We start from the raw sequence: 14,203 nt of genomic DNA, 5'->3' as shown, positions 1-14,203 counted from the left end.
AAGGGATTGGTTAAAACCAGGAAGGATTTTGTTCCCCGTGGGAATAAAACTGGCTCTAAAACCCTCCCAGAAAGGCCAAATCCCAATTTTTGCAGCTTTTTCCACCTCCACTGGGTGAACAAAAACTGCTGGGCACGGTGTCACCCACCAACTGGTCCTTCGGGAGATCTTCTCCTCGTTCCCCAGGTGGTCCTAGGAGGGTCCCGGTGTCCCCTTGGATAGCCCTTGCTAAAACGCGAGGGGGTTTCCTCAGGGAAGTGACAGACCCGAGAGTGACTTGCTTTCTGCAGCTGGTGCTGCAGGAGACGCTTCTCCCGGGATCCAGGGAACCAGGGAACCGCTGGCAGAGCTCCCTGTTGGGACCACTTGTCGCAGTGAGCGGAGGTGGTCAGGGTGCCGCGACCTTCCCAGGGAAGCGTCTCCTGTGGCACTTCCCCTGGGCGCACAGGCACGCTTGCCTTGCCCCCGTGATTCAGCTGCGAGCCCTTCAAAGGGCTTTTGGAATGGCCGCTGTTCCTCGGGTGCTGCCGAAGAAAAGAGACGGGAGGCACCGTGTGGGGTTCCAAGGAGGTCTTTATTCTTCTCTCCAGAAGGGTCCCAGAGACAACAACTGGCCTGGGCTCAGTGAGAGCAGGGATTATATAGGAAAAGCAGGGGGTGGGGTGGAGCAACAGGGACAATGGTCTGAGGATTCAGGGGTGGAACAAGGGGGAAGGGCCAACAGGGTAAAAATAATATGCATACAGGGGGAAAGACATGTTGGGAACCACTTAACATGTGGCTGTAAAAATAAAAGCTCCCCATCGAGGCCTTTAGCCTCTGGGGGAGAGTGGTAAGTGAAAACCTCCTATGGGCTCTTCCTCCAGGGGAGAGTGGCTACAGTAAGTATTGGCTGCTTCCTTGGCCCCCTCAGTTCCCAGTATCTAGTTAACATCTCATAGTTCTTTGCATCATTCGGGCCCAACAAAGGGTTTACAATAGGAAACAACTGGTCCACTGTACCTTGTAAGGCTCCACTAGCAATTTCTCCCTGCACATGTGCTCTGACCATCTTCATCACCAACTCTTTATCTGTTTTCCTTAGCGCTGTCATCATGAAATCACCTCAGTCTGGGTCTCGGTTCTTGACTATGAACTCCAATCTTTTTGCCACTTTGCTAGGGTTTTCTCTATAATTATGAACTTCTTCCTGCCAGTTATTCAGGTCACCAGTAGAAAAGGGGATCTTCACCCACACAGCTTCTCCTGTGGGACCCACTTCTTGCCTTAAGGGGGTGACTAAAGGCAAAGCTTTCTTGTTTTTATTCCTTGTACGTGTTGTCACTGGCATCCCCACACTTGTCCCCTCACCAGGATTATTCATCTCATTCTCACTTTCATTTAATTGAGGGAGAGGAGTGGTTGCTTGAGGGGGAAGGTAGAGCTGGTCTGGAATAACTCGGCTGTGAGTCTTGGACATCTATAACAGTGTCTTCCTCGCGCTTTTTTGCCAATTTCAAACATCTCTGCCCTAAACTACATGCTGAACAACATCTCTTTATTTTCCACCTGTTATCTCTTTCCAAAGGAAGGACCAAAGTCTCCTGGGGGTCCAAATCAAAGCCATATTCTTGGTGCCACTCAGGTTTATTCTTCAGGGTAAAAAAATGTGTCTGCACATATCACTTGGTCTCATTTGTCTTTTTTTCTTAAAAATAACATCAACTGTAACAGTGGATGATCATTTAAAGTTCCATTAGGCAGTCCATTTTCACCACTTTCTAATTTTTACCAAGCCTACTGTTGGTTACAGTATTTAATCAGATCACTTTGCTTCAAAAAATGACCCTCTGGGATTCCTCCCAAGTCTTTCTAATGTGCTAAAATACATTCTAGTGGACTCTTCGTGCCTTGGACCAGATGTTCCTTGTCTGTGTCACACCTGTGAGTTTGGAATGGCCACCAGCCGGGACGTGTCCCAAGGAGGCTGTGCCAGCTTCTGTGCAAGGCCCCGTTCCCTTCCTGCTGCGGCTGCGTCGGCAGCCCTGGGGGCTCCTTCTGCTGCCCTGAGCCTGCAGAGCAGGGCAGCGTTTGCTGATGGTTTGAGGTGTTCCTAAAGATCCTGTCAGGCTGTCTTAGACACTTTGGGCAAGGGATTCCTTCCAACCTGGGCCACTTAGGGGAGATGGGTGCGGGGGGAACCAGGGTACGTGACAGTGTGTGCAAGGGCCCTTTGTGACACATGGTCACCATGGGATGGAAATGGACAGGGTGTCAGAGGGCCCTTTGTGACACGTGGTGACATAGGAGCTGGCGGTGACAGGACCACACCACAGTGCTCGGTGCACGCGACGGGACAGGACGCGCCAGAGCGGTGCTGTGAGGAGCCCCCGCACAGCGCACTCGTTTGTGTCTGACCCGGAGCTTTTCTGAGCCGTCATTCCTGCAGGTGACCTCGAGGCCAGACCACAGGAATTGCTGACCTGTGGCCTTGCTGAGGTTTCTCTTCTGCAGGTGCCCTCGAGGGCAGACCGTGGGACTTGGTGTCCCGGAACTTTTCTGAGGCATCGCCCATCCCTGCAGTCGCTGCCCTTGAGACCAGAGCACCATCCTTGACGAGGAGCCTCCTGTCCTTGTGGCAGGAGCCCTCTAGACCCGAGTGCAGGACTTGCTGTCCTGCAGTCTTGCCAGGACTTCAGTCTTGCAGGCGCCTTCCAGGCACGACTGCAGGACTTGCTGCCTCGGAGCTTTTCCGAGCCATCCCTCCTGCAAGTACCATAAATCCAGTCCCTGCCATGGAGCAGCGACCCCCAAGAGTGCCCAAGTTGGCCTGGGTGGAGGAGGAGGAAGAAGAAGGCCCTGGAGCTGCCCCAGCACAGGAGACTGAAGAGGTGCAGGAGTTCCAGCCACTGCAGGAGGGTGAGTGGCAGAACTGGGCATCAGGGCTCAGCCCGTGGCCAGCTTGGCCACATCCCATCCCATCATGTCTTGTCCCTTTCCGTCCCCTCCCGCCCCTTCCCATCCCCTGGGGATGTGCCCACAGAAAGGACGGAAGAAGGCCTGGGGCTACCCCCCCAGCAGTGGCCACACTCCATCCCCTGGGGCATCCCAGGGCTGTCCCTGCCTGGGGAGTGCAGGGCTGGGCTGTGTTCTCCGGCCTCTCCCGCAGCCCCTCAGCTCTGGCTGCTCTTTGACAGATGCAGCCATGGACCAGACACAAGAGCAGGACCTTGCCTGTGGCCTCTTCCGCAGAACAGCGCAGGTACCTGCAGCCATCCCCACCTGGGCTGGGCCTGCTGGCACTGCTCAGCCCAGCACCATGCTTGGAGCTCTCCATGCAATATCCCTCTCTTCCCACACTTCCTTCTCCTGCCTAACTTGCAAATTCATCAAGTGCATTTGGCAGGAAGAGACCAGTGCCATGGGCACCGGGTCCATGGAAAACGGTGACGTCTACACCACCGACACCAGTGCTGCCATGCTGGAATTGATTTTGGAGGAGGGTGTTTCCATTCCAGAGCAAGTAAGCAGCCTGTGGCCAGGGTTTGATCCTCCAGGGATCGCTTGGCCTCCCAAGCCATGCCTGCTGATCACTGTAAGCCTTTGAGGCCATTGCAGAGTGGTGACAAGGGAAGCACTTCTCTGGGTAAGCTGGGGACATTCCTGACTCCCTGTGGCAGCTTTCCAAGTCTCCCTGTGCCTTCTCCAGGTGCCTGCCATGGTGAGGTACATCCACCAGCAGCTCATGGCCAATGAGTCTGCTGAGCACAGGCTGGGCAGGACACTGCTGGATCTGACTGAGGCACAGCCTGCTGATGTGGTCATTGCTCTCCTGCGTGTGGCCCCAGCATGTGACAGGTATGGGGCCCCTGACCAGCCTGGCCCAGGTGTCTGACCAACAGAGAGTTCCAGGGCCCTCTGGCTGCTCCCTTTCCCAGCCCTGCTACATCAGCCCTTGAGCCTGCTGCCATGCCATGGCCCTCAGGGCCCTGTCCCCACAGGGCTGGGCTGCCTGGGTGCTGCTGCTGGCGAGGGGCAGCGGGCAGAGGCAGAGCTGGCAGCCAGCTCCCCCCCCCCACTGCTGCCCAGGCCACGGGGATGTGTCTGAGACCCCCGTGAGACAGAGCTGTCACCCCACAGAGCTGCTATGACGATGTGGAAGACGATCATGTGCTCGAGCAGGACTGTGGAGCCAGTGGTGCAGATACTCCTGGATGTGCTGGGGAACTGGCCAGAGCACAGCACGTGCACCTCCGATGGGGACAACACGGGTGTCTTTGCCCTGGCTGTGAGTTTCTGCAACTGACCTTTGCTCACCCCATGGCCAGCCGTGTCTTCAGCAGCTCTGTTTCCTCCTTCCCCCACTGCATCTCCCTGCCTCAGGCACCGGGCTCAAACCTGGCCTAGGGGCAGCTTCAGGGGCACCAGGCCCGATGCTCCCCCTGTGTCTCCCCCAGCCTCTCCCTGCCACGCTCAGGCCCTGCCACAGAGACACCTCGGCACTGAGCTCTGTCTCAGGGTGCTTTGTCCTCTGCAGGCAACTGTGGTGATGTGGAAGTTCCTTCAGGTGCCCTGTGTCCCACGTGTAGTGAATGTGTATTTCCCCCACCTCTTGGTGCATCTGCTCTTTCAAGTGTTCTTCAGCACTTTGGATATGCCAGAAGAAGTTGATACCTTCTGGAAGAGATGCCAGGAGCAACACAGCCTTCCCACCAGCCCCAGCAGGTGCTCCATCCCAGTCCTCCTGTCCCTGCCATGTCCCCATGGCAGGAGCCTGTGCTCCCAGCGTGACATGGGCCTTGCTGTGCACACAGGTTTGCAGTGCAGACCCTGAAGTCCCTGCTCTGCCTTCTCCGGTGTGACCATGTGGTTCTGGAAGTGGAACGCAAGTGTGGCTGGGACACGCTGCTCTGTGCTGACACCCACCACTATGCCGTGGGTCTGCTGGCCAGGTGAGACCCCCTTCTCCCCACTGCCTCTGGCATTTGTGCCCTGTGTGTCTGGTTGCCCCACACCATCCCAGTGGTTGTGGGCCCAAGGGCCTCGTCACCAAGGAACAACCAAGGAGACTTCAAAAGGCTGGGAGAGGAGGGTGCCCAGGAGCTGCCACCTCCCCAAGGGCCCATGTCCCTTTGCAGGCTGGTGGGGAAAGATCAGCCTTCTGTGAGTCATTCCTGGGACAGCTTTACTGCTGCTGGCTCAGAGTTTTGCTTCCTTTTTCCTCCATTCAGAGAAATGTGCTCTTCATCCGTACACTTGTGTTCTGGGGTAGCATTCTACCTGCTCAGCCTGCTCAGCAAAGAGATGCCATTCTGGGATTTTGCTGCCCTGGCATTCCTTGTAGAGGTGAGCCTGAAGGCCAGCTGCTTTCCAGCTCTCTGCCCTCTCACAGCTGCAGCTGCTTGGGATTTCACTGCCCGTGCTCTGTGCTGCTGCCAGGGCCCAGCTCTGTGTGGTTCCAGCCTCCTGCCAGCCAGCTCCCCTGTCACTGCCCTGTGCCTTTTAGGTCCTGGAATGCCTGGACTTGACTGAATGCAGTGACAGCATCTTGGACATCCTGTCAAACCATCTGCAGAGCGAGTGCAGGGAGAGGCAACGCTTGGCACTCAGAGGCCTCCTAGTGCTTGGCAAGAATCCCCTGATGGTAAGAAGGGGGCAATGGCTGAAGCCATGCAGGCAGCATAGGGATGGGGAACGCAGTCCCTGGGCTTAGCTGAGCTTCAGACACTGAGGCAGCTGCTCCCAGCTCTCCTGCCTCCTGGCTCAGCTGCCCGAGTGCTTTAGGACCAGCCTTTGGTCTATGGGCCCTGCAGCAGCAGGGTGGGGTTTCACAGACTTCTCTTCCCCACAGGCCAAGAAAATGTGGAGCCTGACTGAAAACCTGCTGGAGCTCCTGCAGGAAAATGATAGTGACGTGGTCAGGATGACCATGGTTCTACTCAAATATTTGTTCCTGTATAATAGTGCCCCGATAGCCATCCCCATAGCCCGGCAGCTGGCTGAGGTGCTCCTGCCACTGTTTGACAATGTAAGGTTCTGTGCCCTCAGCCACAGCCACTGGGTGCTGCCCAGACACTTTGTGCCCTGTGTATTCACAGGCCAGACTGGAGGGGGCCTGAAGCACCCAGTGCTGAAGTCTTTTTTCCTTCCTTTCATACAGGATGATAGCCAGGTGCAGCTGTGCTCCATGTTTGTATTTAAAAAGATGATAGATTTATTAATGGAAGAGGGAAGAAAGGCCCTGAAGTCACACGTGCACCAGAGCCTGCTCCCACTCTTCTTCCACTGCCATGAGCAGAACCAGCATGTGGCAGAGGTGAGGACACCTGGGCTGCCGGTGGCACCCTGGGAGAGGGCTCGGCTGCCTCCTGCCCTGGCACCTCCAGGCCTTGGCACACGAATGCGGGTCCTGTGCCTGGGCTTGTGGGGCCATCTCCAGTCTCTGCTGCTCTCCAGGTGTCCCAGGAAACGCTGCATTCTTCAGCCAGATTCCTGAAGAGGAGAGATATTGAACAGATGCTGCAGCTGGATAAGAAACTCTGGAAGTTCAGCGAAGGCCTGGTAAGGACGGCCTGAACGGCCCAGCCTCAGCCTGGAGAAGCTCCCTGTCCATGGTGCCCAGTGTGTGGGGCTGGCAGCTGCGCCCCTGCCCGGTGCTGCACCCGGGAGCAGCACGGCTTCTTCTCCAGGCTCCTGTGGCCCCGAGCCGTGTGCCCATGGAGCCCCGGCCCAGCTGGCCTGTCGGGCAGGGCGGCACCGCGGCTCCCCGGGCAGCAGCCGGCCCTCTGCCCCCTCCAGAGCCCGGCGCCAGCGGCTGCTGGCCGGGCCTCAGGGCTGGGCGGGCACGGGAGGCCGGGGCTGGCCGCAGGCAGTGCCCGGCCGAGGGGCAGAGCCCGCACCAACCCTTCCCTCCTGCCGCTCTCTCCAGCTGGCACAGGACAGGAACCGAGCGGCCGAGCAGCTGCGCCGGGCCCTGCCGTACCTGCAGAGCCCACAGGAGCCCCTGCAAGAGGCGGCCATCAGGTTCATCGGTGAGCCACGAACCCGGGCTCCCTCCCCGCCCCGCCGCAGCTCGGCCCCGGACCCGGCTGCTGCCCCGGCAGCGGCACCCGGGCCCGGCGCCCTGGAGCCCCGGCTGCCCTCGGGGCTGCTGCCGGCCTCTGGCAGCCGTGCCCTTGGGCTGAGTCAGGATGCGGCAAGGGCCCGGGCTGAGCCCTGCCGGGGCGGGAGGGCGTGTGGCCACAGGGCTGGCAGCGCCGCTGGCAGGGAGCTGTGCCGCCGGGGCCCTGACAGGCTCTGTGTTCCCAGGGATGGCCGGGCAGCACCTGAGAGGGCAGAAGAAAGAGATGCTGCTCATTTGTGAGGGTGAGTGAGGGCAGCGGGCTGTCAGCGGGGCTGTCGGGGGGAGCTGCAAGCCCTGGCCTGGCTGTGGAGGGCTCTGCTCCCTGTGTGGATGAGGGGCGGTGTGGGCAGAGCACACCGAGATTTCAGGGGCATGTGGGGCATTCGTGGCCGCAGCTTCGGGCTGATCCCCTCGGTCCCTGCTCCCTGCTGGCCATGGCAAGAGCCGGCTGGGATGGCCCTGGCAGGGGGCTCTCCGTGGGCCCCCGCAGGTCTGGGATCTGACTGTGGCTCTGTTCGTCTCTCTTCCAGCCCTTGAAGACACAGCATGTGACAGCAGCCTGGAGGTTGGAAGCCTGGCACTTCAGACTTTGTGCCTTCTCAGGGCAGGAGACCACGCTCATATCTCCACCTTCCAGAGGCTGCGAGATCAGCTCCGCAGGGCATGGAGGTCACGGCCTCGTCTGTCGGGCCTCAGCTGGCTGCGCTGCTGGAGCTCTGCAGAGAGCTGATCTGGGAGGCTGTGTCTGCTGGGGCCACATCAGCAGCCAGCAGGGACTTTGTTTCCTTCAAAGATTGTTCTTTTCTTTTTTGTTTTGCTTTAGTATGTAAATAATATAGGATATGTTATAATAGACAGACTCCCAGGACCTTTATTTTGCTGCCCAGGGTGTGTGGGGCATAGGGGAAGAGAGGGAAAAGGGGGCTTGTGCCCTGCAAGCTGCCCAGGCGTGCAGTGGTGCAGGGAAAATGGCCAGAAACCCCTTGGCCTTTGGTGGTTCTGCTGAAGCCACAAGCCCTGTCCCAGCCAGGAAGTGCCATCTGTGTCCTGCTGCCTGTGTTGCTGCCTGGATTGCTGAGGGCTCTGTCATGATCCGCTAACACCGGCGGGAATCATGAGAGATTCATTTGATCTCACAGTGCAAAAGGACACAAAGGGATTTCAGTTTAAATCACAGCAATAGTGCACTTTTATTTTAGTGCCAACAACAGGAGTTCTAGCTGCTATGGTTTTTTGAAGGAAAATTGCTGTAGGTTTACGTGATTCTGGAAGGGCTCGAATTAAAGGGGTCATCATTTCACAGGTAATTGCATTGGTGATTCATAGCCAGTAGTTAATTTTCTGTCATGTATCATTTGCAAGCAGGCAGCTTTGTGCATGTCTTCCAGTAGTTGGTCAGGAGTACCAACTATAGCTACAGGATCTCCCCTTTCCAATGGATTAAGCCCTGCTGCCCAATGAGCTGCGTGCTGAGTTAGGGACCACGGGTTACATCTGTCTCCTGCTGTTGAGAAGACCCCATGTCCCCAGTACCCACTGGCTTCTTGTTCTGTCAGTCAAATCTGATCTCCTCCAGTGAGAGATGCAGTATGTGTTCTGTCTCTGACTCATGAGGGAGACGCCCGTGCTCCTTTTTCAGCTCAGCCAATTCAGCAGCAGTGTACGGGATTTCTTTAGTGGTTGTATGTGAATCAAGATCTTCATCATTGATATGATTATATTCTGTTTTATTAAAGGTTTCAAGCTAGGACAGCAGTGCTCCCCACAATTTTTCATCAGTTAGTTCTTTCTGAGGGTAAATTTGATTAATGAGAAGGGTTTCCCTCTCCACTGTTTCTTTGGTGAGTAAGCATTCTTTGAATTTTTAACCCATTCCTCTCTTCAGGCCACTGGCAACAGATGGATCTCATTCCTTTCTTCATCTAATTGTTTTTGCAAAATTTCAACTGGGTTTTGAAAGGAGTCCATTCTAGTTCTTTCCTCACCTTTTTGCTTAAAGCAAGTTTCTCTAGCTGCTGTAAGACAAGCTCCCAAAACTGAGCAGAGTATATATTTTTGCCGAGTAAAAGCCTTTGGAACCCATACTGGAGATCTCCTCCTCATCCTTGTCTCCACCATGCGCCTACCAATATCTTTGTGCCGTGGAGCATTTGCTCTGAGCCACACCTTGGGTCACCCCGCAGCCGAGTGTCACAATCCCCTAACACAAGTGGAAGTTGTGAGAGGTTCGTTTGATCTCAGAGTGCAGAAAGGACACCAAGGGATTTCAGTTTAAATCACAACAGCAATAATGCACCTTTATTTTAGTGCCAGCAACAAGGGTTATGCGATAGATGAGAGGGGGAGAGAGAGAGGGAAAGGGAGGGAGAGATGGAGAGAGGGCTAAAGAGGCAAAATGCAAAGAGAAAAAAGGGGGGGGTTATAGCTACCAATGGACAAGACAGGGTCGCTGGTGTCTTCTTCCATGGGGAGATCTCTCTTGAAGAAAGTAACTTGGAAAAGTCATTTTTACAGTCTGTTTCAAAGCAAGGGGCAGCTGGCCAAGAGGTGGGGAAATTCCTCGGCTGTTGTGATGAGACCCCTTGCTCTGGGAAGCAGGTGTAAGGTACAGAACAGGCCGCTCCTTACAAGTCCCTGCTCAGCAGCAGGAATGAAGGCAGTGTACCTTGAGAGCACAACAAGCACACCTGCAAACCATCACCTGGCAAGCTTCCACCTCAACCAGGCCAGAACCCCTGCACAAAGTCCCTTGGGGTCTTCAGGGTCTCGGTCTCTGTTCTTGCGATGGTTGTGGGGCAGATGAGGGTAACTTCAGACTGTCTCTTACACCCTAGTAACCCCAAATGACTGCAATGACCCCAAATTGCCACAAATAACCTCAAATTACTCTAAAGGACCCCTCTGGCCCCACACCTGACCCCAAATGACCCTTCTGGCCCCACACCTGAACCCACAGGACACAGACATTTACCCCCTGCTGAGCTTGGTCCTATACAACCCCAAATCCTTCAAAAATCCCCAAAATTTGACCCTGGGAACTTCCTGGATGAGCAGGGTCAGTTCCAGCGCAACGAGGCCTTTGTGCCCTTCTCGGCCAGTGGGCACCCCAAAAATCCCATAAATCCTTGGGGTGGGGTCCTAAATCCTTCTGGAATCCCAAAAATCCCCAAATTCCTTTGTGGAGGGGCCCTACATCCTTTTGGGATCCCCTAAATCCCATAAATCCTCGGGGTGGGTACTCCAGACCCATTTGGGACCCCCACCCCTGAAACCCCCAGACCATTTTGGGACCCCAATCCCAAAGCTCCCAGACCCTTCAGGGACCCCCCAGACTCTGAAGCTCCCAGACCCTTTAGAATCCCCTAGGCCCTTTTGGGATCCCCAACCCCTGAAACCCCCATCCCCTTTTGGGGCCCCAGCCCCTTTTGAGACCCCCAGCCCCTTTTGGGACCCCAGCCCCTTTTGGGAGCCCAGACCCTTTAGAGATCCCCAGACCCTTTTGGGTCCCCCGACCCTTTGGGGTGGGGCGGTGCTGACGCCCCCTCCCCACAGGGCAGTGGCTGTGCCTGGGGGAGGCGCTGGCGCAGGCAGAGCTGTTCCTGTTCCTGACCTCGCTGCTGCAGCGCCTGCGGCCGCGACCCCCGGCACCCCCCGAGGAGCTGCCCACGGCCCCCCTGGAGAGCGGCTTCGCCAACATCGTGCCCCGCTTCCAGCTCCTCCTGCTGCCCCAATGAGACCCCCCCAAATTCCAGACTGCTCCCCAAATTCAGGAACTGCCCCAGGATCGGGACCCTTCCCCATGGCTGGAAAATCTCCCCCCAGATCCTCCCCAGATTCCACTCCCAACATCCCCCCCGCTTCCAGCTCAGAATGGGGCTCTGATGAGACCTCTCCTCCAATCCCACCCCTGAGATGCCTCCCCATTGCTGGAAAATCTCCCCAAATCCAATCCAAACCCCACCCCAAAATCAGGAATCCCCCCCTGAGACCCCTCCCCAAATTCAGGACGCCTCCCCAAAATGCCCCTCCTCACTGGGATCAGGACCCCTCCCCATCAATGGAAATTGCCCAAAAACCCAAAAAATCCTCCCCAAATCCCCTTCCCACAATCAGAACACCCCTGGGACCCCAGAATTTCCCCCAAAAACCACCAAATTCCTCCCCAAAAATCCCAAAATTCCTCACAAATCCCCCCAAAAAACCAGAAAACCCCCATACTCCCCCCAAAGTCCCAAATCATCCCAAGACTCAAAATCTCCTCACAAAGCTCCAAATTTCCCCCCAAAAATCCCAAATTTTTCCCCCAAACCCCCAATTTTCTCAAAACCCCCAAAATTCTCCCCACTCCACAAATTTTCCCCCAAAACCACCAAATCCTCCCAAAATCCCAAATCCCCCCCCCCCCAAGACTCTCAAATTACACCCCAAATCGCCAAAATTCCCCCCCCCAAGACTCTCAAATTTCTCCCCAAAAATACAGGGAGTGCTTCTAAACAACCAAATCCCTTCTCCCCAAAATTCCCCTCTGGACTCCAAATTTCCCCTAAAACTCCCAAATTTCCCCCCCCAAACCCAGTTTTTTTTCCCCAAAACCCAGAATCCTCCCCCTAAAAAACCCAGAGTTCTCCCCAAAACCCCAAATTTCTCCCCCAAGCACCCAAATGTTACAAAAAAATCCTAAAATTCCTGCCCTAAAACCCCAGAATTCCTCCCAGGACCCCTGAAGTTTCCCCCCAAAACCCCAAATTTCCCTCCAAACCCCCAAATTCCTCCCAAATTCCCCCCAAAAACTGGGAGAACCTCCCAAAAAAATACCAACGCCTCTTCAAAACCCCCCCCAAAATCACAACTCCCTCCCCAAGAATAAACAAAAAAGCTGAGAATGTATATCTTTTTATTTCACATTTTTCACACCTTGGGCAGGGGTATAGGGGGGGAAATCCCAGAATTCTCAGGATTTTTCACATTCTTTTGGAGAGAGGGGGTCTTCCCAACTTTTCCAGCACCCCCCAGGCAACAGCTCCTCAAAATTCCTGCCCCTCAGCCCCCCCAAATTAAGTGCACATAAATAAAAAAAAGAGGAAAAAAAAGAAAAAAAAAGGGAAAAAGGTAAAAAAGAACAGGAAAAAAAGACACCCTCACCCCAATTTGGGGGGAGGGGGATGAAGGTAAAATTGCGGGAGGGGTCGAACCCCCAGAAAAAAATTAAGGGACCACTAAAAAAATTGGGGGAACCACCACAAAAAAGCTCATTTTGAAAAATGCTAAAACCATTAAATAAATGGCAAAGAGGCAAAAAACCTGAAAAATTTAGGGAGGAACCCCCCAAAAATGTGTCAAAAATGGGGAATTCCCCCTTGAATCCAAGGGATTTGGGGGAATTTTTTTTCCCAAAAGCTGTGGGTTTTTGAGGGTGGCAGGGGAGAAGAGACTCCCTCCAAATTCCTGGGGGTGTCCTCGAGATCCAGCGAAGGCACCTGGTCCTGGAGGGGGACAAAAAGGCTATTTTAGAAAAATTAAGGGAATTTGGGGGGATTTGGGCAAATTTTAGGGAATTTGGGATTTTTTGAGGTCTCGGGGGGGGTCTTGATTTTTTGTGGTCTTGCATTCCGGGGCCACATGATCATGGCCAGGGAGGCCACAGTTACCAGGAACAGGCATGGGACACCAACGAGATGGGATTCTGCTCAGGAAACCATTTATTCAGCTCAGGAACAAACTCAGATCCAGAGACAGCCCCAAACAGAGGCAGGGAGATGGGGTTTGAGAACCAGGGTGGAGTTCAAGGTCAGGGACCACTGGGAACACAGCAAGGGAGAAACCCCAGGGGCCCAAACCCAAACAGAAATCCCTGGGCTGCCACCCCACGAGGGGTCCAGGGTGGAGTTTCTCCCTGGGCTTGCAGGGCCCATCCTCCGAGGCAGAGGGATGGAATTCCCTCTTGCCCACACCTCTCACTTTAACAATGTTCATTTGAAACTAAATCTTTGCCTCCCTGGGCAGGGGCACCTCACAAAAAACTCACTCAGTAATGGGCTCCCCCTCCCTTCATCACCCCCAAACTTTGGCTGTTTCATTGCAGACCCCACCCCACCTCCCCAATCCCAACCCCATCCCATCCCATCCCTGCTGGACATCAAGACCCCCTTCCCAATCCCTATTTCCCCCATTTCACACCTCCCAAACTCCATCCCACCCATCCTGCCCCACCCAATGCCCATCTCACCCCTCCTGATTTGCATCCCACTTCACCCAATCCCCTTCCAACCCCATTCCACCTGATGCCTTCAGAAGGCTGACCTAGAACAGAGGCTGGACAGAGTTAAGTATAAAGTTTAGTAGAAGAATTTAAATACACCATGGGCAGTACAAGAGCCAGGCCAGGGCTACAGCCAAGATAGACCAGAAATGGTCACAAAAATGGACAAGTGATCACAAGGTCTCACATTTTTAGAAGTTTAGGTCCATCTGCATATTTGGGTTCATTGTCCAGTTACAGCTTCAGATGATGAAGTCCCATCCTTCTTGTTTTCTCTCTTCAGTCCACCCTTGTTTATGTTTTTGGGCTTGAAACTTCTAACAACTGTCCTTGGTATCAAGCTAGAAAAGGAATTGTTTTGTCTACCTACTCTGTGAAGAGAGCTCACTAACACCTAATGTGAAGTTCAAAACTACAAACCTAGGCAGTGCAGAATATGAAAGATATGAAAGCTAAAACTTGAGGCATCACACCCTGAGGGGCTGTGGAATGCAGTAATTTTGGTGAAATTGAGTAGTTATCAATGGCACTGAGTGGTTTTGAGGTGACAGATTGAACTCTCTCGTCTCTTTGAGTGCCAAGAAATGGAGACAATTCCACCAAAAAACCCCACAACCCCCAAATACTCCCAAGTATCTCCCAGATTCCCTTGAAGCATTAGTAAATTTGAAGTTTTAGATGCCTTTCATGAATTTCTAGACTTTTATTCCAATTTTGTCTGTTTTAAAGGGATGAAGATGAATCAAAAGATAGAACCAAAGCAGAATGACCACCAGCCCAGTGTGTTCCCAACACAGATCACTGGGAACGTGGGTCATCAGGGCTCTGCACAACGTGGGTCC

The 14,203-nt window shown here is 54.5% G+C and overlaps 1 pseudogene; it reads left to right on the top strand.

The window, feature by feature from the left end:
- LOC131586345 (uncharacterized) overlaps positions 1 to 14,203 on the top strand; it is a 982,094-nt pseudogene that overhangs the window by 930,951 nt on the left and 36,940 nt on the right.

Source organism: Poecile atricapillus, chromosome 19 (genome assembly GCF_030490865.1).
Source record: "Poecile atricapillus isolate bPoeAtr1 chromosome 19, bPoeAtr1.hap1, whole genome shotgun sequence".
NCBI classification, from domain to species: Eukaryota; Metazoa; Chordata; class Aves; order Passeriformes; family Paridae; genus Poecile; species Poecile atricapillus.
Note: the sequence above shows the minus strand (reverse complement) of the source record. Positions and strands in the feature narration are given on the sequence as shown.